The 13,979-nt window shown below is 40.4% G+C and overlaps 1 protein-coding gene across 4 annotated transcripts in view; it reads right to left on the minus strand.

Annotated features, from left to right (window-relative positions):
• The window catches only part of SIPA1L3 (signal induced proliferation associated 1 like 3), a 245,329-nt gene that overhangs the window by 195,333 nt on the left and 36,017 nt on the right, over positions 1 to 13,979 (minus strand). The window contains exon 2 of one of the 4 annotated variants that reach the window (XM_037818887.1): positions 9,109 to 9,170. The exons of the other annotated variants lie outside the window; for them this stretch is intronic. The gene's annotated coding sequence lies outside the window, so the exon portion shown is untranslated. The remainder of the gene's footprint in view (positions 1 to 9,108; positions 9,171 to 13,979) is intronic. 4 annotated transcript variants of the gene reach the window in all.

Here is a 13,979-nt window from a genome sequence, read left to right on the forward strand (position 1 = left end):
ATAAGGAATATGTTTTTCTTTTTATTTTCTTAATTGATTTAAAATATGACTGCATAAAACAGTAATTATAAAACTGTATTATGGGTCTTATAAAAATATAATATATATGATACTAATAACACAAAAGAAAGAAGAAATGGAGCTATACTGAGTAAATTTATTTAACCAGAACTGAATTAGTACTAATCTGAAACAGTCTGTGATGAATTAAGATACACATTGTAATCCCTAGAGAAACTATTAAGAAAATAACTACAACCAGAAAGCGGTTAAAAAAAAAAAAAAAAAAAGAAATTAAAATGGAACACTAGAAAGTATCTAGCTTTCAAGAAGGCCGTAAAGGAGGAACAAAGGATAAAAACAAACAAGAACAACAAAAATCCATGAGACATAAACAAATGGCAAAATGGCAGATGTAAATCCAAATTAATAATTACATTAAATGTGAAAGGATTAAAAAATCCAAACAAAAGGCAAACTGTCAAACTGCAAAAAAAAAAAAAAAAGATTCAATTACATCTTGTCTCTAGAAACACATAGACACAAACCATGCAGATTGTAATCATAAGACAACTGGAATGGCTAGACTAATATCAGACAAAATAAACTTTAAGACAAAAAAACATTACTAGAGATAAAGAACCACATTTCTTAATGATAAAAGAATCAGTTCACAAGGAAGATATAAAAATTATAAATGCATACAGAACTAATAAGAGAGCCCCAAAATAAATGGAGCAGAAATGGACAGACTTGAAAGGAGAAATAAGGTAATTCAGCAATAGTTGGAGACTTCAGTACTCCCCCCTAATAACTGATAGAGCAACTAGATACAGAAGAAATGAACAACACTATCCACAAACTTGACCTAATATCTCTAGAACACTCCTAACAACAGCAGAATGCACTTTTTTTTTCAAGCACACATGCAGTATTCTCCATGATAGACTATAGACTAGGCCATACAGCCTACATGTTACGGGAAAGTGTGTAGAGCAGGTGTTGGCAAATTTTTTTGGTAAGCAGTCAAAACTCCAAAATGTGTATAAATAACAGTAAGACTGGAAAGCAGTAAGGACAATATGGATTAAAATAAGAAAAAATACCATGCACTGTGCTGACAGTAAGCAGAGGGGGTGTCCCAAAAGAAGCTGGGAGGTCTTCTCTGGAGGTCTTTACTGCAATACGGTTTCTGGCAGCTTTAGCACACAGGATATAAGAGCAAATGTATGGGGGCTGAGTTGGTCTTCATATCCAAAATGTAATACCAACACAAGTTTTACATTAAAATGTTTAAAGACAAAAAAAAAAAAAAAAAAAGAAACATAATATGAATAGTCCTGTAACTATTAAATAAATCAGATTCACAGTTAAACACCTGTATAAGTCTCAGGGCCAAGATAATTTCAATGGCAAATTCTATCAAATATTTAATAAGAAATAAGGTCAATTCTATACAATATCTTCCAGAAAATGAAGAGGAAGGAACACTTTCCAACTCATCGTCTGAAGCCAGAATTATCCTATCAAAACCAAAGACAGTTCAAGAAAGAACAAGAAAGAAAAAACAATAGAAAGAATGAATGAAAGAAAAACAGAGACCAATTTACCTCTGGAACATAGACACAATATATAAAAAGGATAATACACTGATTTCTGGGATTTTTGGTTTTCGGATTTTGGTAGATTTTTTACCAAAGTGGAAATGCAATCCAATAAAGGAAAAACAGATTTTTAAATACTCATCTTGGAAGAACTTGATTTCCAGAGGCAAAAAGAAAAAGAGCTTTGGACCTAAACCCTCATACCCTATACAAAAATTTATTTAAAAATGTAAAACTATAAAATATTTAGAAGAATTAAAGGGAAAAGAATTCTTAAATATGATACTGAAAGCATAATCCATAAAAGAAAAACTTGATAAACTGGACATCAAAATTAAAAACTTTTGCTCTGTGAAAGACTGTGTTAAGATAATTGAAAACCGAAGACTCGACTGAGAAAATATTTGTAAAACACATATCCAAGAAAGGACTTGTATCCAGAACATATAAAGAACTCCTTAAGCTCAGCAGTAAAAAAACCCCAAATAATCCCATTATTAAATGGAAAAGACTTGAACAGATACTTCACCAAACAGGACACATGGATGGCAAATTAGCACGAGAAGATGTTCAACATCATTAGTCTTTAATGCAAATGCAAATTAAAGACAAGATGAGATACCACTACACACCTATGAGAAAGGCTAAAATAAAAACTGATAATACCAATGGCTGCAGAGAATATGAAGCAACTAGAATCGCTTATGTATTGCTGGTGGGAATGTAAAATGGGATACCAACTCTGGAAATCTGTCTGGCATTTTCTTAAAAAGTTAAACATATACTTAACAATATGACCCAGCAATCAATCTCTTGGGTATTTATCCTAGAGAAATGAAAACATATGCATACAGAAAAACCTATACCCAAATGTTCACAGCAGCTTTACCTGTTACAGTAAAAAGTAGGAAACGACACAAATGCCCTGGCCACAGCGAAAAGTGGGCTAATATTGTCATTACCAACAGTTTTGTTAGCTAGTCCTGAAACATCATCCTACATAGGGTAAATTTAAAATTACATAGCCATTTCTTGCCTGCTTCTTTCCCTTCACACCCTTCTCTCCCTCCCCTGTCCACAGGTTTTGATATGTTATTTCTCATGGATCATTCATTTCTGAATGATAAATAATTTTTACAACACTTTTATTAAAGTATAATTTATATATTATAAAAGTTACCTGTTTTAATTATATGATACAATTTTTAGTAAATTTTTAGAGTTCTACAACTATCATCACAATCCAGTTTTAGAATATTACCATCACACCAGAAAGATTTCTTATGCTTGTTTATAGTCAGTCCTTGCTTCCACATCTGGGCCCAGCCCACCACTAATCTGCTTTTTATCTATAGATTTGCTTTTTTTTCTGAACATTGAAGATCAATGCAACCACACAAAATGTAGTGTTTTGCAGCTGGCTTCTGTTAACTAGCATAAGGTTGTTGAGTTTCCTCCATGTTATAGTATGTATCAGTAGGTCATTCCTTTTTACTGCTGAATAATATTCTATTTTATGGATATATCACATTTTGTTTATCCATTCACCAGGTGATGGGTATATGGACTGTTTCCAGTATTGGGCTATTATTATGAATAATGCTATTATGAACATTCACATACAAGTCTTCATATTTGCATTTTTCTTGGGCAGGAGTAGAATTGCCAGGTTGTATGGTAAGCTTATGAAAAGCTTTTAAAGAAACTGTTCCATGGCAGGCTCTGGGCTGATATTTTCCATGCAAGAGCCTCACTTCCTCTTGTCCTCAGGAGTTCACGACTACAACTACTCTTTAAATAACATGGTTAGCAAGTAGGGGAACTGAGCTTGGAATCCAGGCCTGTACCTTATCCACCAAACTCATCCACCAGACCCCATTATAATTAGCACGATAAAAGTAACAAATATTCATATCTCTTATCATCATCATCAATGTACCATAACAAAACGGTACTTGCATTTCCTACTTTCTATACAACACAGTGTTAAAGGCTTCACATGATCTATCTTATTTAAACCTTATGTCAATTATAGTAGACTATAATGCTCTCTCATTAATAGCTCTGGTAGGTCTTTCAGGCACAGACAGAAGCATACTTCCCCACTACCTTGAAGTTAGCTATGGCCATGCTTTGGTCAATGAATTATGAGAAGCAATATGGGTTGTTTCCATATGGGATCATTTAAGAACTAGTAAACAATTCCCCATCTTCACCATATTGCATAAGTGAACCTGTTTCAGATGGTGAATCCTGGGTCCCTGAAGATGAGCACAGGTCACCCCAAAGAAAGTCCCCCAGGTTAACATTCTTCCTAGGAAAAAATACCTCTTTGGTTTTTAATACCCAAACTTCATAGAGTATATATGGTTCTTGATGTGTTTTCAGCTAATTTTTATAAAGGAAAATTATATTTATGCTCTCAAAACTCACATAATATTTTAAACAAATGATGAGCAGGAAAAGTCAAGGTTTCATTTCAAATACTATCAGTGAGTCAGAACCATGTGTGGACATGAAAAGGTTGACCAAGGTTAAGAGAGATGAGACAAGCTCCGGATGTTGATGCCTAGAGGGGAACCCTAGTGTTAAGGCCTAAGTGGCAGCTGTTAAACCACCATATCACTTGTTTAGTGGTCATGAATGAGGTTTTAAGCATTTTACATCCTGACATGATAGTCTGTCACCAATTATTTATAAGCGATGGGCTTGGCTAAGCCAGCTGAGCCAATGGGATGTGAGGAGAGACTTGCTGGAGCTCTGGAGACAGACAGCCAGCTCTCCTACTCCTCTAGACACTGTCCTTCCTGTGTGCCAGGCTGCCCAGGCCGCCAGAGGGTTCCCAGGACCGGGCTGGGGCCCAACGGGACAAGAGATGGGGAGAAACTGGGTCTGCAACGAGGAGGAGGATGGGAGGATGGTGAATCACAGCCAGTCACCTCTGAAACCCACCTCCCTCTGGACTACCTGCTCCCTGAGAGAAGAAACTGCCAGATTCTTAAACTTTGAGTCTTCAGACTTGGACGTGCTTATCCCCAGGGTTTTAGGGAGACTTTGCAAGGGTACAAGAGCACAAATGTTTCTATGGGAAGCAATGTTTAGATCATCAACTTCCACATGTTCCCCTTCTTAAAACTGATCTGAGAACCAGTCTGCCTTCTCAAGGCCCATCCCCACTGCATAGAAAAAAGGCAGCTCCTTCACTCCTCCCACATCTTCCCACGGAGCACTGCCTGGGAGGTAGGAAAAATTTCAAGGGGAGGGTCTGGGGCTTCAAACAACAGAAAACATCAAAATAAGGTTTCGGGGAAGTAGCCATTGATGAATAATAAAGCCCCTTACCTTAAGCCCCCAGGCTTGCCTGTTCTTCCCTGATTTTTACATCTTTCTGTTAAAGGTGAAACTTAACTTTAAAAACAGGATCTTCTGGCCCATGTTGAGACACTCTAAATTCAGAGCAGCCAAAGCGGTGTAGGTTAGCGGCCCTGATTCATTGAAATGCAATGCAGGACCATCAAATTTTTCTAGAATACATATATGAGAAAAAAATCCCCAGAGAAAATTTTTTACGTGATTTCTTTCCAATTCAGTGTGCTTTATTCAAAAAAGCAGTGAAAGCCTATTAAATCTAACTATATCATAAAATATTTATTTCAACTACAATCAATATTTATCTTGTTTTATAAAATATGTACTATTTTGTATCTCTTGCAAACAAGGAAGATTTAAAGTTCAATAAAATTATTTATGATGCCAGGTTTACAGTGTACAACTGAAGTACAAGCTTATAAAAATTCATTTGGGGGTACACAAACAGAAATGTTTGAAGACGATCAGTTTAAACTGAAACTGTAATGTTAGTTCCTTGCAGCCAAAATAATCCAGGCTAGCCCAGGCCCTAGTTCCTGGGGGATGAACTGCAGGAACTCAGCATGGGGTACAAATCCTCCAGAGAGAAAAGTCGTACAGACAATGGCAAAGTCACACGTGCCTGGGGGTAGAACCATCAGGACATGGTCAGTCAGGCTTCATGCTCCTTTATCTTTCAGCTCTCTCAGGGGCCTTAAAAGCAAAGCTGCTACAAGACAGTATTTGAAAAGGGATTTTCTGGCCCAGTGGTCAACTCAAAAGATTCCCTTTCATCCAAGTAAAAGGGCTATGGCCCTCCTTCACTTCCAAGTACGTACATATGTACAGAACACACACAGATACACAAGAGGGAAGAAGCATTCATCATAAATTCCCTTGGACTAGGTCTGTGAATGATCCATCTCTGAACATTTAGAAAAATTCCAATTAGCAAATTCCTCTTCAAGAGCAAACTTTCTGAGTCTGAGGCAACATTTCAGTATGACCTATATTGAAGGAGATAATACTCTGGTTAAAACTTTATAGTAATACAGGCCACACATCTAACCAAATTCCTTCTAAAATACAACGTGATGTTTGTGCCAGGTATATTTAGAGGCCAGTGTGCAGGCCGGGGTACCAGGCAAGAAAGCAATGTTTTCCTAAAGAGGATCTAGGCTCAAACTCGACTCTCATTCATTTGAGAGAGACCCTGGGCCTGCTCTATGGGTAAAGCCCTTGACTGAGCATAATCCTTACACTTTATCAGAGTGGTTCACAAACTCTGATGTGCATGCAATCACACAGAATTCAAAATCCAGGCCCATCAGGTTGTATATATGTTCTTAGATTAAAAATAAAAATAAACACAGGACTGTATAATACAGTGGACTGTAAACAATGATGGACTATACTCAGTAGTACAATTATACAAATGTTCTTTCATGAATTGTTAACAAATGATTCCCACACTAATGCAAGATGCTAATAATAGGGTGGTATATGAGAACTCTGTAATTTATGCATGCCTTTTCTGTAAAACTACAACTTCTCTTAAAAAAGAGGGGAGGGAAGGGGAGGGAAGGGAGGGGAGAGGAGAACTTGCCACAGCCACCCCAGCCGTCAGCAACCACCACCCAGGTCAGTCAGCAGCCATCAACATCAAGGCAAGGCCCTCCACCAGCAAAAAGATTACGAGTCACTGAAGGCTCAGATGATGGTTAGAATTTTTTAGCAATAAAGTATTTTTTAATAAAAATTTTTAAAAAGCCCAAGCCCAGGCCCAGGCCCAGGCCCACATTTACCAAATCAGAATCTCAAGCTGTTTAGCGCAGAGCCTCTGTATTTTTAAGACGCTCCCTAGGCAAGTCTGTCACCTAAGTGCAAGAACCACCGCTCAGGAAGTCTAGCTAGCAAAGTGGTTCCCAAACACCTGCTTCATATCAATCATTTGCGGAGAATTCTTAAAATACCGATTCTAGAGCCTTATAAAGCCTCTGTATTTACTTGGGACTCGCTTGGTTCCAAGTGGCAGAGACCCAACAAAAACTGATTAACCCCCTCATCCCCAAAAGGCCACTTTTTGGTTCACGTTTCTGAAAAATTCAGGTATAATTCTGACTTCCAGTTACTCAGAAGAATTTATTAGTAAATAATCATTCCCATCTCTTTTCTCTTTGACCCTGTGGACAAAGATGGCTCCCGGCAGCCCCACAATTTAGCACCACAGTAGAAAGAAAGCATCCCTTTCCTGGTTGCTCCACCCAAAGGCCTGGATTACATCTGTGGGATGGACTTGACTTGTGAGCCATCCCTCAACCCATCATTGTGGCAGGGAGGGAGAATGATGGGAATGGTCCATGACTGCTCCTCTGAGGTGCTTCTGCATCCAAACCACATGGACCAGAACTCTCCACAAGGGTGGGAATTTTTTTCTTTTTAATTAAATTCAGTTTTATTGAAATACATTCACATACCATACAATCACCCATGGTGTACAATCAATTGTTCACAGTACCATCATATAGTTAATGCATTCATCACCCCAATCTATTTCTGAATATTTTCCCTACATCAGAAAGAATCAGAATCAGAATAAAAAATAAAAGTAAAAAAACAAACAAACAAACAAACAAAACACTCAAATCACCCTGCCCCATCCCACCGTATTTTTCATTTAGTTTTTGTCCCCATTTTCCTACTCATCCATCCATACACTAGATAAAGGGAATGCGATCCACAAGGTTTTCACAATCACACTGTCACCCTTGTAAGCTACACTGTTATATAACTGTCTTCAAGAGTCCAGACTACTGGGTTGGAGTTTGACAGTTTCAGGTATTTACTTCTAGCTATTCCAATACATTAAAACCTAAAAGGTGTTACCTATATAGTGTATAAGAATGACCACCAGAGTGACCTCTCAACTCCATTTGAAATCTCTCAGCCACTGAAACTTTATTTCATTTCATTTTGCATCCCCCTTTTGGTCAAGAAGATATTCTCAATCCCACAGTGCCGGGTCCACACTCATCTGCAGGAGTCATACCTGTGTTGCCAGGGAGATTTACACCCCTGGGAGTCAGGTCCCACGTAGGGGGGAGGGCAGTGAGATCACCCACCAAGGTGGCTTAGTTAGAGAGAGAGGCCACATCTGAGCAATAAAGAGGCACTCAGGGGGAGACTCTTAGGCACAATTATAAGCAGGGTTAGCCTCTCCTTGCAGCAACAAGCTTCATAGGGGACAGCTCCAAGATAGAGGGCTCAGCACATCAAGCCGTCAGTCCCAATGTTTGTGAGAACATGGCTGAGAGAGGGCCACATCTGAGCAACAAAGAGGTACTCAGGGGGAGACTCTTAGGCACAATTACATGCAAGTTTAGCCTCTCCTTTGCAGTAATGAGTTTCATAAGGGCAAGTCCCATGATAGAGGGCTCGGCACATCAAACCGCCAATACTCAATGTTTGTGACAACAACAGCATCAGTCCAGGTGAGGAAGTCCAACATTTCTGCATTTCCCCCAGCTCCACAGGGGGGCCCTGCAAATATATTTTTATTCTCTGCCCAAATTACTTTGGGATGTGTCACTATGTCACTCTAACCTATACAAACCTAACATATCTCACTTCCTATTCAAAGTTCCATGTAATTGTGGTGTTTGAACAAAAGGGGTGGGACTTTCAAAAATATTGTTTCCCTTCTCCAAGTTCTTTCTAGAAAATGTGAAAAATACATAAAAGCACAGAGAGGAAAATAAAAGCAACCAGTTTACCCCTGGACTTTGATTATGTTGAAGCAATAACTTCTCATCCTACCAACTAAAGTTTTTAGAGTTTTTAAACTCAAAGCTGTAGCTATGGACAACGATTTCTTAAATAGAAACCCACTTTGTACAATAATGATCCCATTATAGTTGAGTCTGCATGGCAACCTCCCCCAAAAGAGGAAAGGTAAACATTTTAGGCATTTTCAGGATTGTTCTATTAGTAAAAATTTGTCTCTGATTTCCCATGAATGTATTCTTTTTTGTATATTAAAAAAGTACCCTAAAGATATCCCAGTGTGTATTTCCTAAGAACAATGATATTCTCTCAATCACAATACAATTAAATGAGAAACCGACAGTAATGCACTTCTGTTATCAAATGTACAGACCTTACTCGGTTTTCAAAGGAAGGGTTTTCTGACTGGCTGCTTCACTGCCTTATCCTCAGTGCCTAGAGAAGTCAAAGAAGAGTGAAGGTTGTTGGGCCGCAAAGCACAGCAGATGATCACTTGCTACACCTGCCAAAACAGAAGCTCCAGGAGTTAAGCCAGTGAATTCCAACTGTTAACTAGATTCCCCAGGTGATGCCGATACACAGCCAGGTTTAAGAATCCTTATCTGGGGAATGGGGATGACCAGACAAACACATTTCTTGAGGAAGCTGTTTTCCACATCCATCCTTCAGAACAGAAGGAAAAGCTTGGTGGGGATGAACATTTCTACACTCCCACTAGGTGGGACCCGGGACAGATGGATCAGACCTGGTGTGGCAACCCGTGGCCTGAGCAAAACAGGCCTGCAGATCTTTGGTGCACAGCAGTCTGCATGACCTAGGCAGCTAAATGTTTAACCTATTGTCTTTCTAAGCCAGTAAAGAGAAAAAGGGTAAATTGACCTTAAAATGTAACTTTATGGGAAGCAGGCAGGAAGTGAGAGGCTCTTAGTCTCACAAAAAGAGCAAAATGTAATTGTTCAAGTGTTATTCTAGTCCTTCCTATCCCCACCCTTAGGAATGTCTTTGTCTTAAACTCTTATAAAAGGCCTCCTGTCCTCTTTGCATCGTTCGGTCGTCTTCCCTGAGAATGTGATGCCTGTCTGGCCTGAGAGCCGTCATGATCTCTCCACAACTTCTCACCCTGTAAGTAAGCCCTGAATAAAAGTTCATGAATCAGAAAATGCTCGTTGTCTTCTTTGGCCTCTGGACTGGCATGGCCCTCTTGGGCTGCGACAATTGGCAAGCCAGCCAGGAGAAGCAAACAGCTGCCAGCCGGAAACTAAGGAAGTCCCAGGCACTGATGACATGAACTTGGGAAAGGGAAAGGAGAAGGCCCCAGGCAGGATACCGGGGAGGCCTGCGACATCTATGTGAGAAGGGCTGCCCACCCTCCCAGTGGAATGGATGTCTAGGTGGGGAGGGGTGGCTACCCTCCTAGATGAGTGGAATCTGCCGAGGGAGTGTGGAAATGTTTATAACTCTCTGGCTGGACAAATAGCTGTACTGTATCAGGCCACAGGACCAGTGGGGATTCAGAAAGATAAAAAGGGTCACCAGATTGCAGCTGCAGTGAGCTGGCCATTGTTAGAGGCTGTATGCGCCACTACTGAGGAAGTTTTAGCAGCTAAGGTGGCCATAAGCCACCTCGGAGGTAAATTAAAGCTAGAAAGAGATATGAGGCTAGCACAAGCGGAATTGAAAGATGCTGGGGATAAATGTTTAGAAACATTGGCACACCAGCACACTAGAGTAAGAGGACATAAGCTGCCCAAAGGGCAAGTTAGGTGTATCCTGGCTTCCCCTGACTGGGACTAGGCCTAAAGTGTGAGACCCTGTTGATTCCTCATCAAAAGATGATGAGCCCCTGTCTGACTGGGAAATTGATACTAAGGAAAGTAGGTGTACTCGACTTCTGTTCCAACAAAGGGTTAAAGCAGAGAAGTTCAGCACCCTGATCCCCCATGGAGGGAGGAAGATGGGGCAGTGGCAGAGGAAGATGGAGGGTGCTCATTTCATCCTGGGAGTTTTCCCCAGGGGAATTAGGAGATATTAGTAACTAATATTGACAAAAACCTAGGGAGCCATTAGCGAACTGGTTGCTCCTCTTTAACTTTGTGTTAAACCTTGCTAATATGTTATTTAGAATATTTTTAGATTTTTTTCCAGTCAACCTGTGTTAGGCTTCACTTGGGGAAAACAACAATGGACATTTGCTGTGCTTCCACAAGGATACCTTCAAATGTGGAAACCTCCAGAAGAGCCTGACTACTCTATTAAGTTCTTGGGTATTGTCTGGTTGGGTAAAACTAAGGCTATTCTTTCAGCTATTGCTGTTAAAATGCAAAGTTATCCCACACTGCTTACTTCTGAACAGTCGATGGCTTTTCTTGTGTTGTTAAGTTATTGTAAAGTGTTTATACTCTATTTAGTACGAATTTTAAAACCTTTGTATACCCTAATTAGAAAAGGAAAAGTGTGGGAATGAGATTTTCCACAGCAGGCTGTGTTTAAAAAGACTAAGTGAACTATTATGCAAGCAAAGAATTTAAGGGGGGGTGGACCCTGTTATACCCTGTGATTTGGATGCGGCCAGTGCCAATATTGGCTTTGGGTGGGGTTTGTGGCAAAGGCAAAGAGCTAAATGTGCACCTATTAGACTCTGGTCCCAACTATGGAAGGGCAAAGGACTCAGATATAGCCCTTTAAAAGAACAATTGTGCAGAGTTTGTAATCCTCTGTTGTGACTGTTGAAGGTCTAACTCAGGTGCCCAGTGACCTTACAGAAGACCATACCCATATAGATATGCAGATATGGGATACTATAAATAAGCGCCATTTGGGGAGTGCTCAGGTGAGCACACTGACAAAATGGAAAGTCTACCTCCTACAACGTGGCATCTTTGACAATGGCTCTTTAAAAACAGAGATGCATGAAATTTTAGGACCGGCCTCCTATGTGAAAGAGCAGCATGCCCTGTTTCCTGTGGATACTCCCGAGGTGGCTCCTCCCATGCCCACCGTTGATGGACAAAGAAATACACCTGACTCTGCATGGATTGGCACATGGGCAACCTGCTACCTGGACAGCCATGACTGTCCAGCCCAGTACTGACACCAACTGGTGGGAAAACATCTGGAGTGCCTGCCACAAATGTAAGGTAACCATTTTCATGTCTCTGACCATAACACCAATTCATTACCAGGTAACATAGAAGCGAATGCCCTAGCAAAATTCCACAGCCTAACTAACACCAGTGACGCATGAAGGGGCTGAATGGCTGTGCTGGAAGACTGGGCACCGAGGACACCAGATTCCTGTCACCTGGTGGCAAGTAAACTATATTGGCCCCTTTCCTCTGTCCAAAGGGACAAAATATGTCTTCACCACCATGGATACAGCTAAACACTTAAAGGATGATAGAAACGATGGACTCGAGGACTGTATCAGCATTAACTCCAGATAAAGGGGCTGGCTGCCTTCAAGCCACAATGGGGCAATAATAACTCTCTCTTGCCTGTGCCACAAACTGTAGAAACTGGGGAAAATAAGGTCAATTGGCTCTGGTTCTGGCCCATGCAGCCACGCTGGTTGAGAATCCTAAGCCCCTGGGTATTAGAATTACATAGGAAACTAACTGTAGTTCTGACACTGAGGGAGAGGAAACATGGTATTTAAAACCCCCTCACCTGGAACCCTTTTATCTACTATGAAGACTCAATTTATATATATTGTTAAACCACTCAACTGTCCAATTTAATGCTTACATGTGTTGTTAATTCTTGTTAAAAAAAACAAATGTGTTACTAAAATGTTTTAGTATTTAGCCTTCTAACAAGTGTAATGTTATTGGTAATAATATGTTGTGAAATGCTTAAGAACAATTTCCAAAATTATTTTGATAACTTGAATGCAGAGGGTACAAGGGATGTCTTTTTTTTAATTGAAGGAAAAGGAAGTCATTTTTTCCTAAATGACTGGTTGTATCAGAATAAAAAATAGGGGATATAGAACAAAACCTGAATAAATATAGAAAGTTGGTGGAAAGGGAAATTTATTTCTGTGATCAAGGTTGAAAAAAAAATGGTAAAAACAAGATATAGAATAAAGCAGAATGCCTGGTAGTGTTATCCTTTAGCTATTTTATCCCAGGCAGTACTTGTGCTTAATAGTAGAACTCATTAACCTGGCCATAGCACCACTTGCTAATAGGTTTATTATCTCTCTGTACCAGTATATTATTACTATGTTTTTATTGTATTGTTGTGACTTATGGATGTGAAGTCTGTCCTATGGTCAACGCAAACTGCTGTGCAGGGGTGGATTGTGGCAACCCATGGCCTGAGTAAAACAGCACAGCAGTCTGTGTGACCTAGGCAGCTAAATGTTTAACCTATTGTCTTTCTAAGCCAATAAAGAGAAAAAGGGTAAATTGACCTTAAAATGTAACTTTATGGGAAGCAGGCAGGAAGTGAGAGGCTCTTAGTCTCACAAAAAGAGCAAAATATAATTGTTCGTTATTCTAGTCCTTCCTGCACCACCCCCCAGGTCAGAGTGAGCTGTTCCTGCATCTATGCTCCCCCCACCCTCAGGAATGTCTTTTGTCTTAAACCCTTATAAAAGGCCTTCTGTCCTCTTTGCATTGCTCAGTCATCTTCCCTGCGAACATGTATGCCTGCCCGGCCTGAGAGAGCCATCATGATCTCTCCACGACTTCTCACCCTGTAGGTAAGCCCTGAATAAAAGTTCATGTATCAGAAAATGCTCGTTGTCTTCTTTGGCCTCTGGACTGGCATGGCCCTCTTGGGCTGCGACACCTGGGTCCTGCTCTCACAAAGCTCATGGCTTCAGGAGGCATCTCACTAGTTTACAGTGAACAAGCTAAATGATCTAAGAGACCATCTGTAGATAGAGCCACACAAATCAGGAAGACTCTAAACCGAGCAAAGGTTGGGAAAGCAGGCAAGTCCTGACATCACCACCACCATCAGCTCCCGCTCATGGGCTGAGATTAGAAGCCAGGCTGTGGCTGCTCTGAGCCCAGGATGCTGGGATCTCTTGAATTCCACAATTATGCCCACCTCAGAGAACAAGCATGCATCCAAAGAATGACCCCTGTGAGCTTGTTACTCTCTCTACTATACAGGTGGAGAAACTGAGGCTCAGAGAGAACTTACTCACTTAGTCCAGGTGCTAGGTGGTGGTGGAGCTGGGAATCAACTCCAGGCTCTTTCCTGCAAGTCCTAGCTTGGGCTACAGACATTACA

This window comes from Choloepus didactylus, chromosome 27, assembly GCF_015220235.1.
Source record: "Choloepus didactylus isolate mChoDid1 chromosome 27, mChoDid1.pri, whole genome shotgun sequence".
NCBI classification, from domain to species: domain Eukaryota; kingdom Metazoa; phylum Chordata; class Mammalia; order Pilosa; family Megalonychidae; genus Choloepus; species Choloepus didactylus.